The sequence below is a fragment of the Rhinolophus ferrumequinum genome, chromosome 6 (assembly GCF_004115265.2).
Source record: "Rhinolophus ferrumequinum isolate MPI-CBG mRhiFer1 chromosome 6, mRhiFer1_v1.p, whole genome shotgun sequence".
NCBI lineage: Eukaryota > Metazoa > Chordata > Mammalia > Chiroptera > Rhinolophidae > Rhinolophus > Rhinolophus ferrumequinum.
Genome location: NC_046289.1, coordinates 60,316,240 through 60,332,048, shown reverse-complemented (window position 1 = coordinate 60,332,048; position 15,809 = coordinate 60,316,240). Strand labels below are relative to the sequence as shown.

Genomic DNA, 15,809 nt, shown 5'->3' with positions numbered 1-15,809 from the left:
TTTTCCTTCAAAAGGTATACAACCTAATAGAGTTAGGTATGAAAAGAAATTGGAACAATGGAGTAATACTTGTTCTGTAATAGACTTTTTTACAGGGTATATTACTTGTCAAGAGAAGTTTTATAAGAGACCACATGTTTGGTCTAATTTAATTCAACAGGAAAAAAAAAAGGAACTGTTTTACTCTCTAAATCTCCATGCATAAGGGGAGTCCCACCTGCAATTTCACCCATCTCCGGAAACGGGATACTGCCAATTCAGGTGGTCTTCACCACCCCCCACCCCACAGCTATAAACTATGTCTCTTTCGGCACATCTTTATGTTTAAAACCTATCTCCATCCCCATTTGTCTTTTGAAGTGTGAATGACATTTCCATGTGTAGTGTTTATAAACTGCTCGACATTGTGTACGTAGAGTAGCCAGTAGGTGTTCAATCCATTTTATGATTCACTGAAATGGACTTAGTCAAACTAATAGGATCTGTGAATGACAAAGGAAAGCTTCCATGTGGAAAGACACGTCTTGGCTAGAAATGTCTGTGCCCCAACAAATGCCCTTCCTGATTTTCAGTTAAAAGGATGGAGGGCCCAACTGGGGACTGTGAAAACAGAGTGAGTGAGAGCTAGGTTAGGGGCATTAGAAAGGCAGTACAGAGAATCTGGGAACTTTCTCTTCACCCGCTTAAAAAAACAATCATTTAAGACAATCATTGAAAAGAATGCTGTTGACAATGTCAAGGATTCTCCCTTTTTGTAAATATCTGATGAAAGCTCTTGACTACCATGTTTCCCCCAAAATAAGACCTAGCCGGACCATCAGCTCTAATGTATCTTTTGAAGCAAAAATTAATATAAGACCTTGTCTTTTTTTACTATAATATAAGACCAGGTCTTAATATGATATAATATAATATAATATAATATAATATAATATAATATAATATAATACTGGGTATTGTATTAATTTTTGCTCCAAAAGACGCATTAGAGCTGATGATCTGGCTAGGTCTTATTTTGTGAGAAAAACGGTAGCAGTTTTAACTTACTGGTAAGATTAAGGGGAGAAAAAATTTGTGGAAATAAGGCACAGAATAAAATGACAATCACAATGAATTTGTACCTGCATACAGTGAATGGAATGACTTTGATCATAAAAGTCAGTGTGGGTAAGTATTGACCTGGTACATAAGAATTTGCCCAATGCATGAGAGCAAGAATGAGCGACTGATGACCTTATGGTAGTCCCAGGAAATAAATGCTTTGCAATTGCTTGAATTTTCATGCCATGTTGCCCATACTTTGCACAGGTTCAAGTGCAAAGTATGGATGCTTTTCTAATTTCCGATCACTGCCAGGACTGGCTTCCCAAGCCAGAGCACCTTTATTGCTCTAAGAAACATGTGTTGAAGTTCACAGTCATTCCTATTTCCTCTGACATTTATGTTTCCTCCAGTGTCCCTTTCCCACATCTTCTGAAATAGGACGTGTTCAGTGATATGAAATGTGTTGTCTGACAATGTAATCAATAGAGCAGAAACCTGCCTCAAGATGCCCTGGGACCTATATCTCATATTCATAAAAGGAGTTATTACTTTGGGTGCTGCTAGGCTGTCGAGTCTCTCCATTTTTATTAATTGTATCTCTCTACTGCCCTGGATAGAAAAGAGCTGCTGCTTTATGAGTTTTCTCATTTTCCCAATCTGCAATGTTTTGGACTCTGAATGGAGCAAAAAAGTAATTCAGAAAAGCAACAGTTGTTGTTTGTCTCATACAATTAAATTCTAAGAATCGACTCCAGAGATGATGTTTTCAGGGGAAGCAGGGTATATTGGTCATAAATGTCTTTGCCATTTGTTGAAATTGGAGTTCGATTTGAAGAGAAAATCTGATAAAGAAAACAGAGAGCTCGACTAGAGTTAGGACACTGAGGCTATTATTGTGTGAGTATTCCTGCTGACTTCCTGGAAGTTTTAGCTAGACACACCATGCTTTTCGGCTTCTTTGTGTGTGAATGTCGGTAGTTGGGCCTATCCTTCTAGACAACGAAAGGCTTTTGTTTGTAATTATATGCATATAGTGAGGTACTTGATATAAAAACTGAATTACAGCCAAGGCATGCAATCTGTGCACACAGTGCCCTATATTTGGTTTAATGGTCGACTGTCACTTTCTTGAATGTACTTTTGAACAAGGGACCTCCCCACACACACACATGTTCCTTTTGCACTATACCCTGCAAATTATGTAGTCACTCTTGATTATCACACATTCAACTGTAACTAAGAAAACTTGATGGATAAAGATATAGATGTCCACACTGTAAATTTTTTTTTCAATGAAAATAAATTAACAATTCATCTAATGTTTTCAAGAATAATTTGTTTGTAGTTCTTACTTCATAAAAGTACTCAATATTGACTAGTTTATTGTAATATTGACAGGGATAATTGTTGCTAGAATTTATAAGATACAGCCATCACTGTCTTATGGGAAAACTAGTAAAATCCTCTGGGAAAAATGAACTTACAAGCTTTTGAAAAATATTCCTCAGTCCAAGTCACTTTTTTGTCTTTAGTACTTTTGAAGAAACTGTAATTTTTAGGTAGAAACTGTCTTTTATCACCTAAAGTCCCTGTGTGGTCGACAGCTGTCAGGCAGAATCCTAGACACATGTCAACTCGGCAATACCTAGCAGAGTGGCAGGCACGGCTGTCTCTGCCATTGTAAGCTGGAATTAATCAATTTTTTTCTGAAAATACCTGAATGAGTATGATGCATCATTGACATTAAACACATACGAGAGGAGGGGGCATACTATGACTAGCCAGCTTAATTGTGAAATTACATTTCTAATAGAGAGACTGCATTACATTTGTCCTTATCCCTTTTTTTATCCCTATCATATAGAACTATTTTAAGTTGAAAGTTGTTTCTTAGGAGTCGAGACTTTTTGCTGTTTATTGTATTTTACTTTGGGTGGGGGAAGTAAAAGGTAGGGGAGGTTATTATTTGTTGAAGTCTATATACATACAATCGACACATGAACCACTCATAAATGATACCGTTTTATTCCTAGTTTTGAGCTATCAGCCTTTCAGTTATTAATTGGTCAATCACAAAACTCATAATTTTAAGATGATGAATGGAAGAAAACCCCATTTTCATATTATATGTATGCTGTTATGTTCCTTTTGTCATATACCAAAACCTATGTTTGCCTCAGGGAGCTTATAGTTCTGTTAGGAATACAATCATTTGTAAACAGATGATGTAAGAAATATGCGTTAAGTGCTATGGCGTTTAGAAATATAGAAGGACCACCTAATTTAGACTGAAAGAGTGAGGAAGGAAACCACATTTAAGCTGACACCTAAGACATTAATAGCTAGCTTGAACCCACAGTTTGGCCTTAAAGATAACTTGGAAGAAGAAGGTACAAACCAGAGAATAGATAAGTGGAGTCTGTATGATAAAAACTATAGTCTGGTCAGATATGAGGAAAATGAAGTAACTGAGGTTAAGGAGAGACCTAACCTTTAAAGAAAAATAACAAACAGAAGTTAATTGGAGACTACCTGAATTCAGGATCAATGGGTAATGGGTGTGGAATCTGAAGATGAGAAGTGAAATTTAGAGTACCAAGTACTTTTGGAGAATGTTTTCTTTTCTTTAAAAAAAGTTAGATGCAAGCTCCATGATCACATAGACTCTGTGTTGTTCACTGCCATATCACTAGGTATATGGATAATCTTCTCCATAATAAGCACCCTATATCCTGTGTTGAGGAACTGAATGAATTGTCTAGTTTTTAGCCTGTAAGTAAAGAAGTTGAAAATGATAAGCCACATTTGTGTAAGTGAGACCAATATGAAATCTGTAACTAAACTGTGTACTGTAAATTGTCTCCTCAGACAGATTCCTTATACTTCAGCAAGACACTTTTTGTACTTTTTGCAAATGAGATTGATGCTTATTTTATCTGAACAGAGAGAAAGCAAAGGGGTACATACTTGCTTATGGATGAAGTGAAAATGTTTTTAGACCTGTAAGACCTCTTACTATACTTTTTAAAGGTTTTAAAAGAAATTTCAGAGTCTGAAATATTTTTAACTCTTTCCTCTGTATGTCATTATTTGAGTATATTAATTTCTCGGTTGGCAAAGTTTGTGGTGTACTAAGGGGCCAAAGACTTCTTCCTAATGACAATTTAGAAACATTTGTCCCTTGAATAATGAAAACAAGTTGTGAATAGATAGCTTTTATAACTTTTGTCCAGGTCAATTGAAGGGCATATGGCCAAGTCTAGGAAATAATCAATTTTCTTATAATAGATTTTTTGGTAAAATTCTGGGCTGTTGATAAATGTCCCATAAATTCCCATTTCCTCTTCTTGTATTTGAGTATTTTTTTAAAAAAGAAAACCTAATTCTAAACTCTGGAAAAGGTGCATTAATGGATATGATTTTAACTGTAGAGAAACTAACTGTACCAAGGAGAAGCTATTTATTTAGCTGATGACAGAATGTTAATATAAACCAATAACATGCATCGTATGAGAAACCATTAAAAGTAGATCAATTAAAGCCAATTCCTGGAAGGAATAATGGAATTCAAATGAAAATATTTTTAAATAAAAACATTATAAAAGAAGCTCAACAAATCAGTTTTAAAACTATTTTGAGCATTGATTTTTTTTCAATTTTTAAGGTATTTATTTAACATGGAGAAAAAAGAATAATTAGTGATTGATTCCTCAGGCAGAGTAAAATATTGTTACAAAGAATATTTTAAAAATCTAATGAAGGAATGTGAACTGAAATCCTTCATATTAAGGAGATTAAGTGAATCATGCTTCATGTATTTGATCAAATAATACTGTCAGTAGAGTAAAGGACACTATTTTGATTCTTAGACGTCTTGCTGTGCTTATTCATGGATTAATATAGTCACAGATTATTCTGCCAACGACAGTCTCATAAAGGTTTGGTTTGTCATAGCGGGGCTCAAGACAGGACATGTGGGTCATTTCCAGAAACACCCAGGAAACAAGTTTCTCAGATGGCTCGCCTTTATTTTTCTTGTGTAAATAGTGCATTTCTCAGTAATGAAGAAAAGCAGAGAAAAACTAACAAATAAAAGCCATCTTTACTATTCTATTTTTCTTTTGCCAATTGCTTTCATGCCTCTCCTCTCCAAAGAAAGACTTGAGAGAATATGAAAGGGTGAGTGACAGAGTGTGAGAGATCTATTTAATCAGGGTTCCCTGAGCAGAAAAAAAAAAAAAAAAAATTGCAAAAATTTCAAAGTGGGTCTGTGCTGAAACGTCTATGTGAACTTTGGTAGAATAGGCAGGTCCTGTGTATGGTGAACAGGGCTTGGGTGTCTAAGCACCAGTTGGTCAATGTTGTGTGGATGGAGGCTCTGTAGTACCTGCTGACCACAATGTGATAAACTGAAGAACTGTTTTTGAGAGATTTGGGGGAACTTCTGACATACCTCATTATTCTTAGTTTGGATATGAAGTGCTCGTTTTTAAGATCCCTAAATAACGTGAGTTCTGGGGGATCTGTTAGGTATTTAAAAGCTTGTCTGTCCCTCCCAGATCCACACTGCCTCAACAATAATGTTGGCTTGGAGTTTAAATTCTTGCTTTGTTCTCCTTTTACTGTTTAGACCTATTTCACCTTTGGATGACAACTGATCTATTTCACATTTCTCTAAGTTAATTTCCATATCCATCTAGGGTATGTAGATCATTTTCACCCCATAGGATTTCTGAAGATAAGAAAAGCAACCTATGGTAGATTAAAGATGGCTGAAAATTCTTTGCTTCTTCTCCAATTAAAGTGTGGAGAATAATCCCTTTCCTTTCATTGGATTTATGAACTTATTAACCAATGGAATACAGTAAAAAGTTACCTTCTGAAATTCTAAGACTAGATCATAATAAGTCTTGTGGCTTCTACCTGGACCTTTTAGAACATTCCCTCTTGGACTTCTGAGTCACCATGTAAGAAGTCTGACTACTCATCCAGAAAGTTGTTGTAGGAGAGACCCTGAGACTAAATGGAGGAGAGGTCCCAGATGAGCTCAGTTTTCTAGTCTTCCCACCAAGACACCGACTATATGAGGAATCATCTTGGATCCTTAGTCTAAGATGGACACTGGATCTCCCAGGCTGAAAGAAGGAAGAAAAGAAAAGCAATATGGTGACCCTACAAAGGATTGGAGATTCTGTTGGAGGCTATAAAGAAAATAGAAATTCAGAAAATAATTTAACCATAGCAAAACAAGATAATGCAGCAATAGAAAGAGGATTACATAATGGATAGGAAAACTGTGATAGGGAAAGCAGATATAAACATTGATGAATAAGAGTACTGGTTACTGAAGAGTCAAAGGAGGAGAAGTGAAGGTAGCCAAAATAAGGATAAGTCCAAAGATCAGCATATAAACTCTCTCCAAATTTTGACTGACCTCTGAACTCTGTGTCTAATAATCATAGGATAAACAATAGCTTAAAGGCTGATGTATAAGTCAGTTATCTTCCAAGAGCTCTCTTAATAAGCCTACCCAATGACTATTGCTTATATATTCTTGGCCACATTGAGCTCTAATGAGGCTGACAGTACATAGTCTTTTTTTTTCCCACTGAACTTTATTGTTAGCAGAAATAAAATAGAATTTCTGGACATAAAGGAGAAGGGAATTCTAGTTACCTTCCTGGAATCAGATAGGTAACTATAAGTATTAGCCCCCCAAAATCTAAACATTTTTTAAGGATAAGAATGCTGGAATGAATTTATGAGCTGTAACTGACCTAATCCTTATTTCCTTACTTTTACTCTGCAGAAGACATAGATGATATTCTCTTCACCAAGATTTTGAAAAATATTTCATGAAAGGAGCAAGAGCAACTTTGGGAAGAACTGTAGTAGCTATTCTCTGTGCTAAGAGATGATGGTAAGAGATGATGAAATTAGAATAGACTCCTGGGTTTCTACAGTGATTATAAGAATGATCTCACCATAGGTATCTTTGGCTATGGCTAAATGGTTACGAGACTTCTTAGACAGAAATACTTGGAGAAACCATTAATAAATTATTTAACATATATTTCTGAATAGTTCCAGAACTGGTGAACAGAGTCCTGACTACAGCCAGTATGACAGAAAATCTCCACTTGAGTCAGTTCACAGAATCTTCTCTAAATACAGAACTTCTGTCAGTTCTACTTATTTTCCCCTTAGTTATATTGTCTCTCAAATTTTTGTATTATTAACTTATAATGCACAACTTACTATTAACTTATATTAATACTTACCTTTGTATGAATATCTTACCTCCCAAACCAATCTGTAATTTTCTTCAAGGAGGAGCCATGTTTTATGCTTCTTATTTCCTGGAGCTCTAGCTCAATAATGAACTTATGCTATCTGTCTGTAATTACTTTATTAAATTGACTGGACACAGTTCCTAGACAGGAAATAGTTATGAATATTTGCCAAAACTGCCTTCAATCAGAAATCCTTTCCCTATCCTTGGACAGTATTTTAGGAAGATAATGGTTTCTGTTTTTCTATTCACTTTTGGACATTCAAGTATTTTCTGAATGTAATTCTATGTTGATGAATTACCAGCCACTTATATTTTAATCTCTCCACATCCTCCAATAACACATACTAATCAATAAGGAGAGGATACAAAACCTATTACTCATGCCTAGAACATAACAAGGAGACAGTAAATACTATATGCTTCAATTTATATGAAAATGGGGAAATAATTATCTGAAACCAGTAGAACCATCTGCAAATCCCACAAAAGATTGGGGATTCAATTGGACGCTGAAAAAAAATGACAGTTCAGAAAGCAGCCCAACTATGACAAGACAAGATAATTCAACAATAGAAAGAGAAGATCCTACTCTGAGTAGGGAAACAGGAAGTAAGGATAAAAGGTTTGAAAACTGATGGAGAAGAATATGAGGTCATGAAGAGTCAAAAAAGAAAGGGACCTGAAGGTAGCAACAAGTGGAGGGGAGTCCCAAAATCATCATATAGATTCTCCATAAATTCCTGGATGACACCAAAATTCTGCATACACTAGAAGAGACTCCAATTATCTCAAGGTAAATGATACCTGGAAGATGGAAATACCTGATCTGAGATTTCAGCAGGTGTTCAATGAATGAAGACAAAGTGTGAAGTTCAAATTTTGTCATATTAGAATGGCTTGGTAAAAAGCTTGGACTTTCATGATTTAGAAGTAAATATTATATATGAATACCAAGGGATTTGTCCTAGGTTTAAGGAGGAAATTTCAAAATTACACATTTTAACAAAGACTAAAATGAAAATTCTATGAGATTGAGATTCACTGTCACTTACTTATCTTATTAGTAAACAAACTTAATACACTTCAGAGGTAACCAAACCAAACCAAAACAAAACAAAAAGAAAACAGAACAAACATAGTCCAGAGTCCCTTCAAAACAGTATCCCTGATGTGTAGGCTAAAATAAAAAGAAGGAGTAAATAGGAGAAGAAACAAAATTTGATCAATAGTTAAGAGAAAAATTGAGTAATAGAAACAGACCCACAGACAACACAGACGTTGAAATTAGCAGATATTGACTCTAATATTTAGCATACATTTGTTACAATATGTACAACACACACACACACACACACACACACACACACACACACACACAATAGATGGAAAATAGGGAAACTTTAGGATGCAATGGGAAATCCCAGAAATAAAAAATAATATCTAAAATCCAACAGAAAATCACTGGCTGAGATTAACAGATTAGCACAATCTCAATAACCTTTGAAACAAATTTATCCTATCTAGTGTATGTGTAATTATAACCTCAGAAAGTAAGGAGAGAAAGAGGCAGAAAAGATAATTTGAAAAAAAATATTGTCTAACATTATTTCTAAATAAATGAAAATCATCAATTCAAATACGCAGGAGATTCAGCAAACCTTTTCATATCAAGTCTAAACGCTAAAAATTGAAGATAAAGAGAAAATTTTAAATACAACTGGAAGAAAATAGGTACATTATAACTACAATAAGAGGAAAAAAAGGTAAAAAAAAAATTGTAATTAACATATCCTTAGAAATAATGGGGGCCAAAAAGCAATAGAACCATATCTTGAAAAATGCAGAATTTAGAAAAAAAGTGTCAATCTAAGATTTTATATCTAGCAAAAATATCATTAAAAAAATGAAGTCAAAATAAGAGTATTTTTAGATAAATGAAAGTTGAGGGAATTTATCATTAACAGATCAATACAATAAGAAATGCTAAAGAAAGATTTTGGGGGATCTGAAAGGAATTCTAAGTAATAGAATTAAGAGTATAGAAAAAAATGAAGATCACTGGAAAATTGTCACTATGTAGGTAGGTAAATATGAAAGATAATTTTCATGTTCTTAAATACTTTTAAAAAATATTTTAAGATCTACTCTTCTACATCTTTCAAATTTGCAATACAGTATTGATAAATTTAGTCATCATGCTGTACATTACATCCCTGGGACTTATTTATTTGATAACTGGAAGTTTGTATTTTTTGACCATCTTAGCATATTTTGCTCACTCGCTGAGGATATGGTATTTTTTAACAAAAAAGTATCCAGCCTTTTGTTTCCATATTTCACAAAGCTCTCAAAAGAAATTCAGAACGAACATTGAAACCTGGAAGATGGGTGTGTGGTGAATGGGAGAAAGATGCCTCTATTGACTCTTAGCTTTCCCTGATCATAACTGACATTTATAAAAAGAACTTTACTGTTGTACAGAGCACCTATCATTTACCTTCTCTACCTTTCCTCATAAAACCCTTGAGAGGTAGATTTTATGATAATCTCCAATTAGATCGAACAAATCTGACCAGAGACACTAATTTATCCATGATATATAGAGTAAGCAAGAAGTCACTTCTAGATCACACAGTTTTTAATTAGAAGAGGGTTTAGAAAACATCTAGTTCACAGTTTTTTTATCTGGGGTCTATGGACCCCGAAACAGCCCTTTGATACAATTAGTTGGTCCATAATTTGGATGGGAAAACAATTATATCCTTTTCCATTAACTTGTAACTGCAACTTAGCATTTCCTTCTGTTATAATTGTAAATCACAAACCATTTAAGTGTTTTTTAAATATTTTAAGTCAATTGACTATAGCAAAAAAAAAAAAATCAGATAGTGTGGAGTTCATAACATACATAGAATTAAAATATGGACAAGAATAGCACAAAAGATGGCAAAACTGAATTATAATTTTGCAAGTTTCTTACATGTGTAGTCCTGTGATAATAATTCAACATAGACAACGATAAATTAAGGAAGTATATTTTGATCCTAATAATAACAGTATGTTAAAAACAAAATACCAAATATGAAAGGTATAGCTAAAGGCAATAGAGGAAAAGGAATGGTATACTAAGGCATGGAATACCAAGAAGACAGGAAATGATGCTAAAAGAAAAGAGAAACAGAAATTAAATAAAAAATAAATAGCTAGAGAGTAGACAGACTTAATTATATAAACCTTTACACTAAATTTAAATATACAAAAGAGTCTTATTAAAAAGCAGAAATTGCCATAATGAATATAATAGACCTAGGTATATGCTATTAATAGGAAATTTTTTTAATTTCAAAGGCACACAAACAGAATTTTGCTTCAGGCCATTCAGAGTAACAGGGACTGGATATACCTTACCACCTAAAGATACTTTAAAAAAACTAAGAAAAATCTATGAAACAATAGTTCAGACACTAGACAACAAGCAGAGCAGAACCGTGATCCCTGAGAAAGAACAAACAAAGAAAATGAGTTAGTAATAAATGCACTAGTTTGCTGAGTTTCTGGGATACAGGTAAATGACAGAAACGCAAATAGAGCTGAACATTCTTGTTGATTGGAATTGACAGAAATTGGGTAGGGAAAGGAAACACTGGCTAGAATTCCTACCCAGAATGTTGGAGAGATTTGTACTGAAAAAAAAAAAAAAAAGGTGCAACATACTAGTGATACTGGTTAGTGCAACAGGTGAGAAAAAGAAGTAAAAGGATTTAGGTTAAAATAATGTGGTCAGTAATCATATAGCAAAAACCTGCCACTAGGGAAGCAACCATGAGTCATACTTTCTCACCAATAAGAAACAAGAACAGGAGAGATCCAAGATGGCAGAGGAGATAAACTGTGCCTGTGCCCTTCTGTGAACACATTAAAATTACAACTAAATTATAAAATAATCATCCTGGAGAACCATTTGAAGTCTAGCTGAACAGGAATCCTCTGACTAAAAATATAATGAAGCCACGATGATACTGGCAGGAAGGGTGGAAATGCGGAACCGGCCCCAAACTTCAGTGTGGCGTTGAGAATCAGGAGGGATATCTTGGCCACAGAGGTTCCCCAGGGAGGAGCGAGGAACACCAGCCCCCTACACCAGTCTCCCCAGGCCGGACTACTGGTGCCGGGACAAAGGAGCCCCCACAACATCAGTCTGTGAAAAACAGTTGGCATTCTGACCATCCATGTGGGACGGAAGGCTGCAGGAAAGCCAGATATCCTGTTAAATGGCCTATACACTGACTCGCTCGCAGGCACTCACCTTGGGCTCCAGTGGCGGGACCGTGACTTGGGAAGCATCGGTGACATATGGAGGGAGGAGGGCCGACTGAGGTGTGTAGCTTTAGGGAGAGGACTGGAGGACAGTCAGCATTCTTCCATGCAACTGGCAAGAAGGAGCCATCTTTCCTGTGTTGAGCCCGCCCACCACAGCCAAACCTGAATCTGATTGGCCTGGTGAGCTCCACTGCTCTGTTCTGCTGACTCATTGGAACCTCGCTTCACCCAACTCCCCTAATGCCAGAGGCACTTTCTCTGCAAGCAGCCAGCCCCACCTGAATCGCACTATTTCTTGGAAAACTATCAGAGTCTGGCAGGCCCCTAGTGGATGGGAGGCAACTGATCTCTCTGTGCTCTGGGAATTTTGTGGAGTAACTCCAGGCTCATTACTGGCACCAAACCAGAATTTACATTAACCTGGTGACCACAATGCTTCCCAGTCTAGTGACTCCCTGACACTCTACCTCATCCAACTTGAATACCACATGAGACTTTATCAATGGCTGAATCTTAAGGGACTCAGCAAGTGGCAGCATGCCTCAGGATATCCTGGGTTTTTGAGGAGCTACCGCAGGTCCAGTACTTGTGGCAGACATCCTCAGTCTGCAGTGTGGCCTTACCCATGCACTTCCAGGTTTAGCAAAGGCAGTGAACAACTATGGATTGCTTTGCAGCTCCTATCAGATCAAACACAGGCAGTGAGTGATCTGGGTCTGTACTAGATCCCCTCTCAAAAGGCCCCAGAATGAACATTCTTGGAGGTTGGCTTCAGACCGCAGCAGAGCACCGCCCAATTAGTCTCACAAACGGCATACCTAAAGGGAGGTTTCAACAGGCACCAGAGCCTGCTAGGGTGAATCCCTCAGTTGGGTACGCTCCCCGCACAGCAGCCTGTAAGCTGTGGATGTGGCCAAACCCCACAGCCAGTCAGCCTGGGGGCTGATGTGCCTATAACAATCAAGCTCAACTATAACAGGACAGCATACACAACCCACACAAGGGACACTCCTGGAGCACCCGGAGCAGGTAACCAGGGAGACTATGCGAGGGCCCCACAGGGCAGCTACTACATAAGGCCAACTGGCCAAGACTGGGAGTCATAGCAGATCTATCGTGTTTCCCTGAAAATAAGACCTAACCGGAAAATAAGCCCTAGCATGATTTTTCAGGATGACATCCACTGAACATAAGCCCTAATGCGTCTTTTGGAGCAAACCTTAATATAAGACCAAGTCTTATTTTTGGGGAAACATGGTAATACATAGAAACAAACAGAGAGGCAGTCAAAATGAGGTGGGGTGGGGGGAATCCCAAAAGAAAGAACAGGAGGAAACTCCAGAAAAAGAACTAAATGAAATGGGGCCAAACACCTACCAGAGACAGTGTTTAAAACAATGGTTATAAGGAAGCTAAAGGAACTTAGTGAGAACTTCAACAAAGAAATAGTAAACATAAAAAGGGATACAGAAACCATGAAAAAGAATCAGTCAGAAATGAAGAATACAATAACTGAAATGGATGCACTAGAAGGAATCAATAGGAAATTAGATGAAGTAGAGGATCGAATCAGTAATTTGGATGATAGCAGAAAACACTCAACTGGAACACCAAAAAAAAAAAAAAAAAAAAAAAAAAATAAGGCGAGGTTAAAAGACCTCTGCAATGACATCAAGCATAACAACATTCACATCATAGGGGGACCAGAAGAAGAAGAGAGAAAGCTAGGAATTAAGAACCTATTTCAAGAAATAATGACTTCCTAACTTGGTGAAGAACATAAACATATAAGCCCCAGGAAGCACAGAGTCCCAAAAAAGATGAACCCAAACAGGCCCACACCAAGATACATTATAATTAAAATGGCAAAGTTTAAGGACAGAGAGAATGCTAAAAGCAGCAAAAGAAAGGGAAGTACCGTGTTTCCCTGAAAATAAGACCTAGCTGGCCAATCAGCTCTAATGTGTCTTGTGGAGCAAAAACTAATATAACACCTGGTCTTATTTTATTATGATAATATATATAATATAATATAATATAATATAATATAATATAATATAATATAATATAATATAATATAATATAATATGGCAGTAACTTATAAAGGAGTTCCCATAAGATTGTCGGCTGATTTCTCAATAGAAACTTTGCAGGCCGGAAGAGATTGGCACAGAATATTCAATGTGATGAAAAGCAAGAACCTACAAGGGCACTCTACCCAGCAAGGCTATCATTTAAAATTGAAGAACAGATAAAGAGCTTCTCAGACAAGGAAAAGCTAGAGTTCATCACCACCAAATCAGTATTACAAGGAATGGTAGAGGGACTTCTTTACGATTTAAAATAAATAAATAAATAAATAAATAAATAAATAAATAAATAAATAAAAATTATGAATAATAAAATGGCAATAGCTATATATCTATCAACAATTATTGTCAATGTAAATGGATTAAATGCTCCAAACAAAAGACATAGGAGGGCTGAATGGATAAGAAAATAAAACCCTTACATGTACAGCCTACAAGAGCTCACTTAAGATTGAAAGACACAGACATATGGAAAATAAAGGAATGAAAAAAGTTATTTCATGAAAATGAAAACGATAAAAACAAAAACAAGCTGGGGTAGCAATACATATACCAGATAAAATAGACTTATACAAGAGACAATAGACTATAACAAGAGATAACGAAAGACCCAGTAATCCCACTTCTGGATATTTATCTAAAGAAACCAAAAAACTACTTCAAGGGGATGTGTGCATCCACACGTTCACTGCAGCAGTTTTTACAATGCTCAAGATATGGAGGCAGCCTGGCATCGATGAAAGAATGGATAAAGAGGAGGTGGTACATATATACAATGGAATATTGCTTGGCCATGGAAGGGAATGAGTTCTTGCTATTTGTAGTGGCATGGATGGACCTGGAGGGTATTGTGTTGAGTGGAGTGTCAGACAGCGAAAGATAGATGCAATGTGATTTTGCTTTTATGTGGAATCTAAACAACAAAATAAACAAACAAACAACACAGAAACAACTCATAAATACAGAAAACATTTTGATGATTGCCAGATGGGAGGGGTGTTGGGGGGTTCAGGGTAAAAAGGAGGAAGGGATTAAAAACTACAAATTGGTAGTTACAAAATAGTCATAGGGATGTAAAGTACAGCACAGGGAATATAGTCAATGATATGGCAATAAGTATGCAAAGTGCCAGGTGGGTACTAGACTAGTCAGGGGGGATCATTTCTTAAATTAAGTAAATGTCTAAGCACTATGCTATACACCTGAAATTAATATAAAATAATATTGAGTGTCAGCTATAATTGAAAAATTTATAAAGGGGGAAAAAGATGAAGGGGAATTAAGAGGTCCAAATTTCCAAGTATAAAACCAATAAGTCAGGAATGTAATGTACAGCATAAGAAATATAGTCAATAATGTTGTGATAGTGTAGTCTGGTGTCAGATGGTTGCTAGACTTATCATGGGGATCACATTTTTGGGTATATAAATGTTGAGTAACTATGGTGTACACTTGAAACTAATATAATATTGTATGTTAGCTATATTTTTATGTATTTATTTATTTATTAATTAAAGTTTATTGGGGTGACAATGGTATAAGATAACCTTGTTTGTTCAATGCCGTTGTAATGGCAGTTACATGGGTGTATAGATTTGTCAAAACACTTCAAGCTGTATTTTTTAAATTGATGTATTTTTTCTTTGAAAATTTTCCTCTATGGAGTTGTGAGGTGTTTTTATTTACAAACAAACAAACAAAAATCCTAGAATTAAATTCAACAAAAATTCGCAAAACTACAAGAAAATCTATAAAATCTTACTGTGACAATATTTTTTAAAAAAGTAAATGAATACATATAATAAGCTTAGGTTTTATAAATCTTGGAATTATAAAAAGAAACAATCCTCTCCAAAATAAACTGTAGATTTAACTCCATCAAAATGAAAATCCCAACAGAGGTTCTATCTATCTATCTATCTATCTATCTATCTATCTATCTATCTATCTATCTATCTATCTAAAATTTACAAGCTGATTCTATAACATATATAGGAGTTCAGACCACCAAGAAAAACTAAAATAAATCTTGAAGAAAGAGAACAGCCTGGAATATTCAT

At 35.7% G+C, this 15,809-nt stretch overlaps 1 pseudogene; it reads right to left on the bottom strand.

The window, feature by feature from the left end:
* The window catches only part of LOC117023141 (elongation factor 1-alpha 1-like), a 139,416-nt pseudogene that overhangs the window by 108,079 nt on the left and 15,528 nt on the right, over positions 1-15,809 (bottom strand).